An 11,524-nucleotide genomic window follows, 5' to 3' on the forward strand; every position below is an offset into this window, starting at 1 on the left:
AGAGATTTCGGGATTCTTTTGAGTAGTTTTGCAACCCCTGACTAATTCTAAACGAGTGCATTAGGTTTGCCTAAAGAGCAATAGCCTACCAAGAAAGTTGATTTCTCCTTTTGATACTCTTTCAGGTATTTCTAGAGAGAGTTTCTGTTTTGGTTTGGTTTGGGGTTTTTTAAGTGGCTATTTCTTTCTGATTATGAACTTTGTTGTTTTACATTATTTAACCTGTAAAAGGAAATAGCATTCTTCTCTCTGTTCACCACAAACAGTTCTAGAAATAGTGGTCTTGAGGGGCAACAAGGGAAATTTAACCTAAATTTGAGGAAAATACTCTGATGATAACAGTTAAGCACTGGAATAGATTGTCTCTGGAGGTTACGCTGTTGCTAGAAAGGGACTGATAAACATTTAGGTGTAGCTGATCCTGCCTTGGCACAAGAGAATGTATGAAATGACCTCTTAAGGTCCCTTGCATTGTCAATGAATCAAGAAAAGAAAGAAATGTGCCGCATTCCTTTTCCACCTCAGCAGAGGCTGACTTAGATTCCTTTCCTTTCCTTGTCAAGGCAGAAGTTATGACCCTGATAGGATTTTATTCTGGTGGTTTATTGGTTTATTACCTATTCAGTTTATGTGGCTTGGAGAAGCAGGTTTTGCAATTGTATGCAACAAAGATAATCATGGTGCTTTGTAGTTCTCTTTCACTCTTCTTAGACTGACAAAGGATCTTTACAATATGAATTAAATTATAACTGTCACTCTTATAGTCTTGAACTGTCATATCCGTGAAAAATATGCCAATATGTCTAAGTCCACACAGAAGTGTTACAGGAACAGAGATGAGTTTTGCATCCTCAAAATCCTGTCCCTCAAAACGTGTATTAGTTGGGGAAAAAAAAAAACAACCCAAACTGTTGACTCTAGGAAGCTATACTGCATTTTTCCTTAAAGTGTATGTTGTAGGCAAAGTCAGAGTTTGTCATTAGAACCATGAAATTCTTATCTCTGAAGCCAGGACAGTTTTTCCAGGTAGAAAGATGTTTAATTCACTGGGATGTGGGAATGGTAGCTCATTTGTCAGAGAGCACGCTCCCATGTCTGAAATCCTAGAATGAAATTCTTTGCACATGTTTACGCATTCGGTGAAATCAGAGGTCTTTGTACGTGTTTACTGAACAGCTTTTATGAGCTATAAATACCAGCACATTCTGGTAAGTTTCTAACAAACAGAACGGTCTCCTCAATCCCAATATGGTCCTGTGTCAGAGCAGATTGGATAGTACACTTCAATGATGGGAAATGCATTTAAATTTTATCCACTGGCATATATGGTTTATAAATTTAGATACGTTGTGGGTGTATAGAAGCTGATTGTATAGCATTTTTCATTACGTGCCTTATATCAAGTTTTGGCTCCTCTTCTGCTCAATGATTGCACATTAGCATTCTTCTTGATCTTTGTTGCGTGAAGCTTCCTGCAGAACTGGTTTGGACTAGTCACTCCTGCTTAAAAAATATTCTTTCTTCTGTTCCTGCCATTAGAAGAATGTATTATTGATAGTTGATGATTTTCCAATACTCTTCCCAGTTCATAAAACTACAAACTGGATGCTCACAGACCAGCCACGTCTGAGGCACTGTTGATAGGTGGATAGATAGGGGACTGATGGAGCATTTAGCAAAGGCTTCTGATGGTCACCTTCTGCTTTGGCCACAAGTAGAAGGTTGTCTCTGTGTCTTTCTGACTGATGCGTTGGGTTATCAGCTAACTTGCAATTAAAATAATAAGGCAATTACTAAGTCAAGAGTTCTGGAAGTGATAGTCTGAATTGCACTGGCCACAGAATGAGTAGTTGAGTAGTTTGTGAATTAGTAGCTTGTGGGGGAGAACAGAGTTATTCTGTCTTTACTCTCACTGTCTGCAAAGCACGTGCCTCCTTCTACTACACTTTATTTTAGCCATGTATTCTTTGGTGTAAAATGCTTTCATTCTACTTTGTGGATAATCTTGCTTAGAGACAGAGAAGTTGGGCTGCTAGGAATGGGGTTTTTTTTAATTAATGAAGCCAGGTATGACTTAGACCCATGGGCTGGATACGGCCCCCCAGGGTCCTCAATCTGGCCCCCGGTATTTACAGAACCCCCCCGCCCCCACCCACCCCCCCACCAGGGGTTGCAGGGGGAAACCAAGCAGCCGCAGATGACTGCCTGCCACTTCATCCGCGCCGGCCCCCTGGCTGAAAAGTTTGAGGACCCCTGGCTTAGCCCATGCAGGCAGAGAAAGACTTTGTGTCTGAAACTTGCCGTTTCTTATTTATCCTTCTGGTTTTACTTTAGAAAAGAATTGCAGTTGTCTGATCTTAAAACAATAAATCTAGTTTTTCAAATGGTATAAATTAGCACAGAAGACCACTATCTCCCTTGCAAAGAAATAAAAATGCCTCAAGCTGATTATCTTCAATAGTCTCTCAAGTAAACACCGCTGTCACTGCAGGTATTACAAAATACCTCACGTTGCCTTTAAGATTTGATGAAAACAGGATAGTCTTAAAACAGTCTCTTTTAGCTTTAAGTTTTTAAGCCTCTTTTAATTTGGCTTAAAGCCTGAACCTGTTTATGACTGAAGATTCTAGCTTGTTCAGTGGTCTAACAGCAACAGAAAGCCGGGAAGTGGCTGTGCTGACAAGTGTTCCAAGAGGCTTGCATCCGTTCATGTAGGTCACTGACTAAACCTAAGTGAAAATGTTGCTGCTCACTTCAGCTGTCTTAAGGTTAGGGCCATGCCCACACCTTCGGGTACCTAGTCACTTCCTTCAGCACTGTTCAGAGTGCCAGTCTGGGCAGAGCAAGGGTCCCACCACCTGCAACAGAGGTAGCTTAACGCTTTGTTAATAAATCGCTCTCTAAGATCAATTGACGTGAAACATTTTGTCTGGCACTGAGAACGCACTTCAGGCAGAACGGAACTACTGTTCCACACAATACACTCCAGAGAAGTTTCAACTTCTGAGAAGTTTGTAGGAAGGGTTTCTGTTATACCATTGTTACAGGACAAAAGAAGCTGAGCGTTAAAGCAGATTCTTTAGAACTGAACTAATGCAGCAATATTACATGTCACGCATAGGCTTGTTTTAATGTGTGTGTGTGTAGGTATGATAGGCTTGCGTTTTAGTATGTGAATAACTGACAAGTGACTCAAGTAAAGACTTTCTTGACAAACATAGTAAAGCACAAATGAAAATAGTTGTAAAACAATTATGTGTGAACCAGATAGCTGAAAGCAGGGCTGGAAAGCTGACGTATTGCCTGTGTATGAATAAGTTATTGTAGAAAACAGAATCTGGTACTATTTAAATGCATGTCTGTATAATGGAAAAATACTTGGGGAAAAAGTGAATAATCTGATACGAGCATAAAAGCACCATCTAATGTAAATTGAAATAAAAGCATGAATTTTTTGTATTGTGCACATGTAAGCACATATACCTATGTAAATCATCAGTACTCCCACAATAGGGAACCTCTTACTCTTCTAAGCTACTGGCTTAGAAGAACCAGTATCCAGAGATGAGAGGAAACTACTAATTTGTTAAGCTGCTTTAAATGGGGAAACAGAAGGCAGTGAAAGCCAAGACTCTTTAATCTCTTGCTGCTCAATGGACTTTGTTCTTACTCTGTAGCCTTACATAGAGTATGTGTGTAAAAGACCTACCTTGGAGGAAGGTGCAAAGTACAACATTATTCATAATAAAAGAGTAATCCTCTGTATCATAATATGTTGTTTTAAAACATCATGTACAACCCAGCTGAATGTGATTATCTAGGAGGAGGTATGTGGGGGGTTGCACTTACAGAATTAAAATTCTCATTGTTTTGTATGACCTCTTTGAATCTGTGATCCAGAAAGAAATTTACAGTTGAGAAGGGAGTAATTGTATTGAGACGTTAAAACTAGAAAATGCTTTCTGAGTCAGTTGCAATACTTACTAAAATGGTGAGTGGTATGTTATCCTACCATGTACCTACACAATTCATGAAATGTTGTTAAAGATCAAAGTATTTGACAGTCTGGTATGATGTTTCAAATTCTGAAGACTAGTACTCCTGGAGAATTAGAAGTAAAAGCAGCTCTGCTAGCTGATAGCACAGGCTGACCGAGCCCCTGCATCTCTGCCAGGAATGCTCTCTTCACTTGCCCAATGCACACCGCTCATGCACTGATCCTCAACCATTCTTCTTTCATTTTCACAGACTCATACTGTACATAAATAAGGGTGAGATACTGAAGTAAAAAGAGTTGCAAGATGAATGTTATTCCTAAAGCACATTTCTAGCACTGGGTACATTTTACTGGCTCAGGGAGGTTATCAGTTTTACTAGCAGGGTGGTATAGGGTTAGCTTTACCTTGGCATAATTAATTCTTGTATTCTAGTTTGGGCAGAGGGGCAGAACAGTGGCCAGCTGCTGTGTTTCCAGTGGGCACAAGGAAAGCAAGTCTGAGAACAGACAACTAGTGGAACTGGGTCAAAGTAAAACTGCCCTACTTCAAGAAAGCCCAGCAGTTGTGATTCAAAAATGCCATCTTTCTAGTCATGACATTAAAATTAAAATACACATTTAACTGACGTGTTTTGATTTTGGCTTTTTTCCAACTTCAAATGTAAATCAAAAGTAGTTATAAAATGAAGCGTAACAGCACACGCAGTCCCTATCAGTAAAAGAATCTCACTTTTCAAAGGGTAAGTTAAAACTCATCAGGTGTCTTGAGGGCTTAAAACCCCCTAAAAACGTTGCCCTTCAGTGTATTCTAATGCACACCACAAATGATACAACACAATTGGAAGACCAAATATTCATTGCTTTACATAAGGGTCCTATCTGAATTCTTTCTTGTGTTAGAGTCTTTGCTGCAAAAAGGTTTTAAAAGATAACAAAAACTTTTATGCTTAAATGGGTTATAAAAGCCATAAAACCTTCCAGTAAATGAAGGCTCTCATAAACAAAATTATCAAGTCCTATTTAAAAGAACTGTTTCATGTTGTTTACGCTGCCAAGTTGCTGATCGTGCATAAAGTTGTTCTCTTAATAATGAGTTGGTTAGAGTAACGCCCATCACCCAAAAATGTGTTACCTTGCAGGAGATCTACATTTTAATCAGCTGATGAAACAGATGTGGGAGGATTGTCATGAGCTCTGTTTCTGAAATCCAAGAGAAGTAACTACAGATCTATGAAAAGGGGGGGAAAAAAAAGCTGTCAGATTGGTTTCTTGCTTTCTACCTGACCAGTAAGAGACAAATTAGAAAATAGCTTTCTCAAACAAGAAAGCCCTAATTTAAGGGCTCAGATTGAATAATTTTTTAAAATTGAATTATGTACAATGTTTTACTTAAGCAAAACCAAAAGCTTGCTAAATGCATCCGTAGCCTGGAAACTTCCATGTTACATAAAGACAAAGCAGCATAAACTGTACTCACAGAAATAGTTGAAGTTTCAGGTATAAATTACAGGAATATAACAAAATTTAGGTCACTCCAGAGGACAGGAACTATGGCAAAACCCCCTAAATTTCATGACAAAGATATATGCTTATAGCCATTTATATATATGTCCAAATAGTATGGTATAAAATAGAGGTCATATAAGTCACAACATGGAGACGATGTGTTTTACTTAGTCTGTTTGTGGTCACACTCTTCCAATATCCAGTAGCACAAAGCCGGTTAAATTGTCCCTATTCCAGTTTCTGTCACCAGATTGCCTGAGCTATTTAGACATTTTTTTCTAATCTATGAATAGATATGACATATATTGACCAAAGAACTGTCTATTAATTACACTTGTTATTTTAAATTCCTATCATTCTTCATACTTGGCCATAGAAACCTTATAGGAGATGAATAATGTGGAGATGATAATGTGTCTGAAAATAAGTATATCTTAAACCATTCTTTCTTCTTGATAGATTATTGGGTAGAAAATTAGTCTATAAAATCTATAGTAGATTTTATGTACACATGTTGAGAACTTACTCCCTTGCTTTTAGTATTTTTTGATTTTTTAGACAGTTTCTAAACACTTTTCTGTGTTCTTTGTTAATGATTTCAAATTTTCTTTAAAGACAGACCAGCTGTTTGTATGACATTTTCAGTCATGTACATGTAAAAGCAAACATAAACTTTGACAAGACAAATTCCTGTCTTGTTCTTCCTAAAAATCCAATGTACCAACATTTCTTTTAAAGTATGTTGCAATTGCAGCTCCTTTATCTCCTTTAATAAAGAGGATTTTTCCTTAGGCAGTCTGTCCAGAAGAGGGAAATGCAAATTGTTGCTTTGGAATTGAACTCATTTCCTGCTCTTTGGTCATAATGAATGTAATATCTTTCCTTGGCGTGAAACTTAAAAGTATCTAGCTCCACAGATCAGCTGTTCCTTACTATGTTCCACATGACTGCAGGCCCTTTTCCTTTATCAGTTTTCTTAGAGCATCACTGAGCTATAAATTAGAACTGGCAGCATAATGTAGATATGACTGATAGGTGCTTAGAGGACTTTTGCAGTATCATGGAGAGAGAAGAGTTTAGCATTATCTTTTGCTACTTGTTTTGCACTAAGCCTTATATTTGGATAGAATTCTGTATTTAGTGTACGATATTATGTTCTCAAATAAGTTACATTCCTGGGTTATTTTTTGCGGTCAGTTGCTGGTAAATGGTGGCTGGGAGTTTCATTAAAATGAGGCATTCACTCCTTAGCATGCTGAATAAGGTCTTTAATGGATACGAGAAAAGTTGCTCAACGTGTTGGGTTTTTTTGTTTGATCACCAATCTCAGGCATAGTATTAATTATCTGGAACAAAGTAAATTGACTGTTAAATAACCTCAACAATTCAAACAGGGAAATGGTTAGAACAAAGGAGTGACTTCTGCTTAAGGGTAAGTACAGTACTATATTATTTCACTTCATAGAATGAAATACAATCTTAAGAGCTTTTTAGTTTTGAAGATACTGACAGCCATCACAAAACCAGTGTCCTTATAAAACAAAGTAATTTTATTCTGTTTTGTCACTCTGTGTCCTGTTGCTATACTATAATGACTATTTTTCCCCTCTGCTGGTATAGCAAAAATAGGAGGGGTGTATTTGCATGTTCCTTGACAATTTAAAATTATAAACCATCCTAGCTATTAACCAATAGATGCAGTTTTTAAGTCTAGATTTTTTGGTGTGTTCCCAGGATTTCAGTTTCTTTGTGAAGTGTATAAACTTCAACTGATACCACAACTTATTACAAGGAATGTATTAATGGGATAAGAGAGTTTGCCTCTAAACTTGCAACAGTTACGTTATGGTCTGATCATTAGTATATGATCTGATCTATCACTATAAATTATAGTCTACCCTAAACTCTGTTTAATCCTTTCTGCTTGCTAAATTTTCTTACCATGGAAACACTGCAATGAGAGAATTAAAATTCTGAAATCACCTAAGAAGCCATTTTGGATCCAGTCTTGCTAGCCATGCATTGCAAGATGTCTTGTTAAAATATATTTCTAAATAAAATACAAAATAAGACAGCAGATAAAAAGTCATTGTAGATGAACATACAGTAATGTTTGTATGAAAATATGAAATTATGGGCTCTGAGCAGTCTATTACTGCTGTAGTGCAAGACTCTGTGGTCATGACAGATAACTCCAGGAAAATACCAGCTTAGTGGGAGTCAAAAAACCAGCAAATCTACCATTAGAACGTATTGGAAAGGTAATAGAAAACAAAAAGTAAACATCATTGCACCGTTGTATAAATCCATGATTTTTCCACATCTGGAATGCTGTGCAATGATCTATTAGAATTGGAAAAGTGTTGTGAAAATCACCCATGATACAGAATAAGGCCTCTATGGAGAAGGTTGAATAAGGCTGTTTTTTTCTAGCCTGGAAGAGGGAGGACTTAGCGGAGAAATTATGAAGTTGTACGGAAGAACTAGGAGTCAGAATCAAGAGGAGATTCTTCATGCAGCAGTAGCAGATCCGCTGAAGTTCCAGAGGACTTTGTGAGTGAAAGAAGTTCATGTGAATTCAAGGGGTGTACTAAGCAAGTCTGTGTACATGAGACTGGAGGTTACTGGTAAGGACAAAAACATACTATCCTTATGAAATATCCAGAGTTGAAAATAGTTGTTGAGTGGGAAAGCATTGAGAGAGAAGGGTTACAGTGGCTTGTCCTCTTCAGACACTTTTTGGAACGTACTGATGGTTGTTTAGCATCTGCTACTGCCTGAGATCTAGATGGCGTCTAGATGGTACAGTTGTTCTTCTGATTTTAATTAAAATACAAATAGCCAACCAGTGTTGTCCTAAAACAGTATCAAAATACTCCCTAAGAGGTGCCTTTTTTTTTTTCCCCCACATGGGAAATAAAAGTATATTGTTATTGCAGAGGCATGAACCAGAAGGGCAAAATGATCAGGCAGTACAAAGAACAACCTGTTATCCTTTCCCTCAGTATCTGCTATCCTGTAATTGCTGTGGAAATGTGGCAGATGGGGCTCCAGGTGCCACAGAGCCAAGGCTCCCTCTACACTAGCTAGGTTTTCCCCAAGTCAGACCTTTGCTCGATACTCATCTGTTGTTTCCCCCTCCTCATGCACCTCCCAGGAGCTCCTCTGTAATCCCCTCCACCCCAGCGTGCGTTTGCATGATACATTCACACAAACGTACCTCTGTATCAGGGGGTTCAAGCACACGATCGGAGATCCTGATGTGTGGAGCAACTGTAGCATATATAGTTGTTTAATGAAAGAAAGAGGCATTAGAGAACAAAAGGTATTCTAAAACATTTAAGTGCAGTTTTATTACACAGTGTATCAGCTTTGCAGTCAAAGATCAAATTTCTCATTTCCCCAGGTGTCAGGCTGCCACCTGTGTTTGCAGAAGAGTAGATTTAACTTTACTGCTTAAAAGTATTTACATTCTTCCCCCTCTCCCTGACCAGTCACTTCTACATCCTTATATATTCATATAATAAGCCACGTCTGATTTCTTTCTTCTGTCCAATTCATTCTGCCTGTGTACTTCCAGTGAAGTATTACTCTGTATTCTGCCCGATGACAAATGTTACATAGCTATCCATACAGAACTAAGGTCAAAAAAGGCAGCTGAGAAGCAAAAGCTTGGGAGGAGGGGGGAAGACACTCAAATCAGAAAGTGCAGCCTGTTTATACAAGCAGTTTCATGAAAGGCAAGATCATGAAGCCTGACCCGCATAAAGCAGGCTATGACCATCACAAAGGAATTTTTGCTATAAACACACTTTTGACTTAGTGGAGCTCATCTTTTGAAAGACAGTGATGTACTTGCAATTTAAACAGCAAGTTCTAGGCACTCGCTGTCTTGTCTGAAATTGCCTTGCTTCATCTTTATAAGCAATTAATGGTGTCAAGCTTTTGCTGGTTAAACAAGGGCAGAGCTCTGCAGCCGGATTGTCCCAGGCACTCAGAATGGAGAGAGGCATCTTCATGCTTATGTTCCTTTCTCTGCCCAGTGTTGCCCCACAGTCAGCGCAGTCAGATCCAAGTAGCCCAGGCTTAAGAGGGTGATAGGAACAAAGCGGCTGCACTGGGCTGTCTGGAGCAGTGTCTCCAGACAGGCTCCTTCCACCAAACCTTAAGTGCTTTATGGCTCAAAGGGAGGATCAGAAAACCAAACCCTCTGCTTAGCAGCTGGTTCTAACTTCCCCTACAATTTCTAAAGCCTTCCTTTCAGCTGAAAGCAGATTTTTATCTCTGCCTCATCAAGTTGCTTATAGGGTGCAGCTGTCTGCCAGTTTGCTGGCTTCTTAACCCTCTCTTCCTCAACCCCTTCAGAGAGTTTCCCAACCTCATATGACAAATAATTTAAATAATTTCAGCCTAGACATCACAATATAATGTTCTTGTAGTGGTCTTCCCAAGTGTGTATTCTTCTGTCCTGTTTTATATCGAAATACTGTTTTGTTCCTCCTGGCTGGGACAGCAAGGACAGCAAGAACTCATACTGAACAGGTTAGCGCCCCGTGAGATACAGAACACAGTATCATTCTTGGTTTCAGATGTACATAAAGCTTTGGTCACATTAAAATTCCAATGCCGTGTTTGAGGCTCTTCATTAACTAGTACAGATCACTGTGCATATATTACTGCTGTTATTATTTATGACTCCAATAATCCTCACCACATCTACAGACTTTTCTGGAGGTTATTTCGTATTTCCATTACAATAGGATGACCGAGGGCTTGCTTTCTGCTGACCCTTGTAAGAAACTTCCAGGACACTATTAAACAGGGCAGTATATACTGCACGCTGGTAAGATTCTTGAGCTGGCTAACCAACCATGTTTGCTGTATTCTACATCACAGCAGCTTCCCCCCCCCCCCCCCCCCCCCCCCCAGGAGTATCACTGTAGTTTCCTACCTAAGCATAAAACAATTCTTATGGGTTGTGTAAAGACTGGGCTGTTGTAACTATGTTTTGTTGCTGTCCAAGAGAGGGTCTTTTAAAAACTGTTTTGTAAATACGGAATTGTTGTAGGACCTCATCCTAAAATTCATAGCTTCCCAAGTACCTGTTGAAGAGCTTTGTGGGCTCTTTTTAATTTGAGACGGAGCTTTCAGTGAACAGCCAACGTAACACCGTGTAGAATGAAACGCAGCAGGTGTTGCTCAACTGCGTCACAGGTGTTTTGCTTAGCACGAGGTACTGCACACACTGTTTTTTGTTCTGCGTGACTTTGAAGCATAGTAAGCATGTAGGGGAAACAAACTGACAAAATTAAGAATCTAAGGTTTATTATTACGAGCAATATTTATTACACAAGTTTCTACAATTATGTTATTGCTACATTACCTTGCAGAACATAGTTACGTTCTCAGCTGGGGCTTGCCCGATGCAGCCAAAGGAACCCGAACCAAAATATGCCGGATTGAGAAACTAACTGGAGCTGCCGTTCTTCCGTACGAGCGAGCTCTGGGGCGGTGGCACCGGGGCGGGCTGGGCGCCGCGCAGGGGGGCGCGCAGGGAGCGGCGGGCACCCCACCGGGGGCTCGCTGCGCGGCGGGCGGCTCCGCGGGGACTTCGTAGCTTACTGCTAGGGCGGTTTCAGGCTGCTAACTATGCATTTGCGCTCCCCCTACACGCGCTGCAAACAGGTTAATAACAACGGGCTCTATTAAACAGTGTCACGCTTTATTCTCTGCTTTTTCCATTAGCGGGGTTTCCGCGCGGTGCCGTACCCGCCGCCGGGAGCCGAGGGCGGTGTCTGCTCCTCTGAGTGCTTGGCCAGGCAGGACCCGAAGGCGGCCGGGGAAGGTGCCCGTGCGGCAAAGCAAGCCCGGGCCGCCTGCCCCCCCGGCCCGGCCCGGCGCGCCCCCGCTGCGCCCTCCCGCCGGCGGCCGGGCGAGTCCCGGTGCGCGGCAGCGGCGGGCGCGCTGCCCGGGGCGGGGGAGGCGGCCCGGGCCCTGCCGCCGGAGGTGTGTCCCGGCCTA

This window comes from Falco rusticolus, chromosome 14 (genome assembly GCF_015220075.1).
Source record: "Falco rusticolus isolate bFalRus1 chromosome 14, bFalRus1.pri, whole genome shotgun sequence".
NCBI lineage: Eukaryota > Metazoa > Chordata > Aves > Falconiformes > Falconidae > Falco > Falco rusticolus.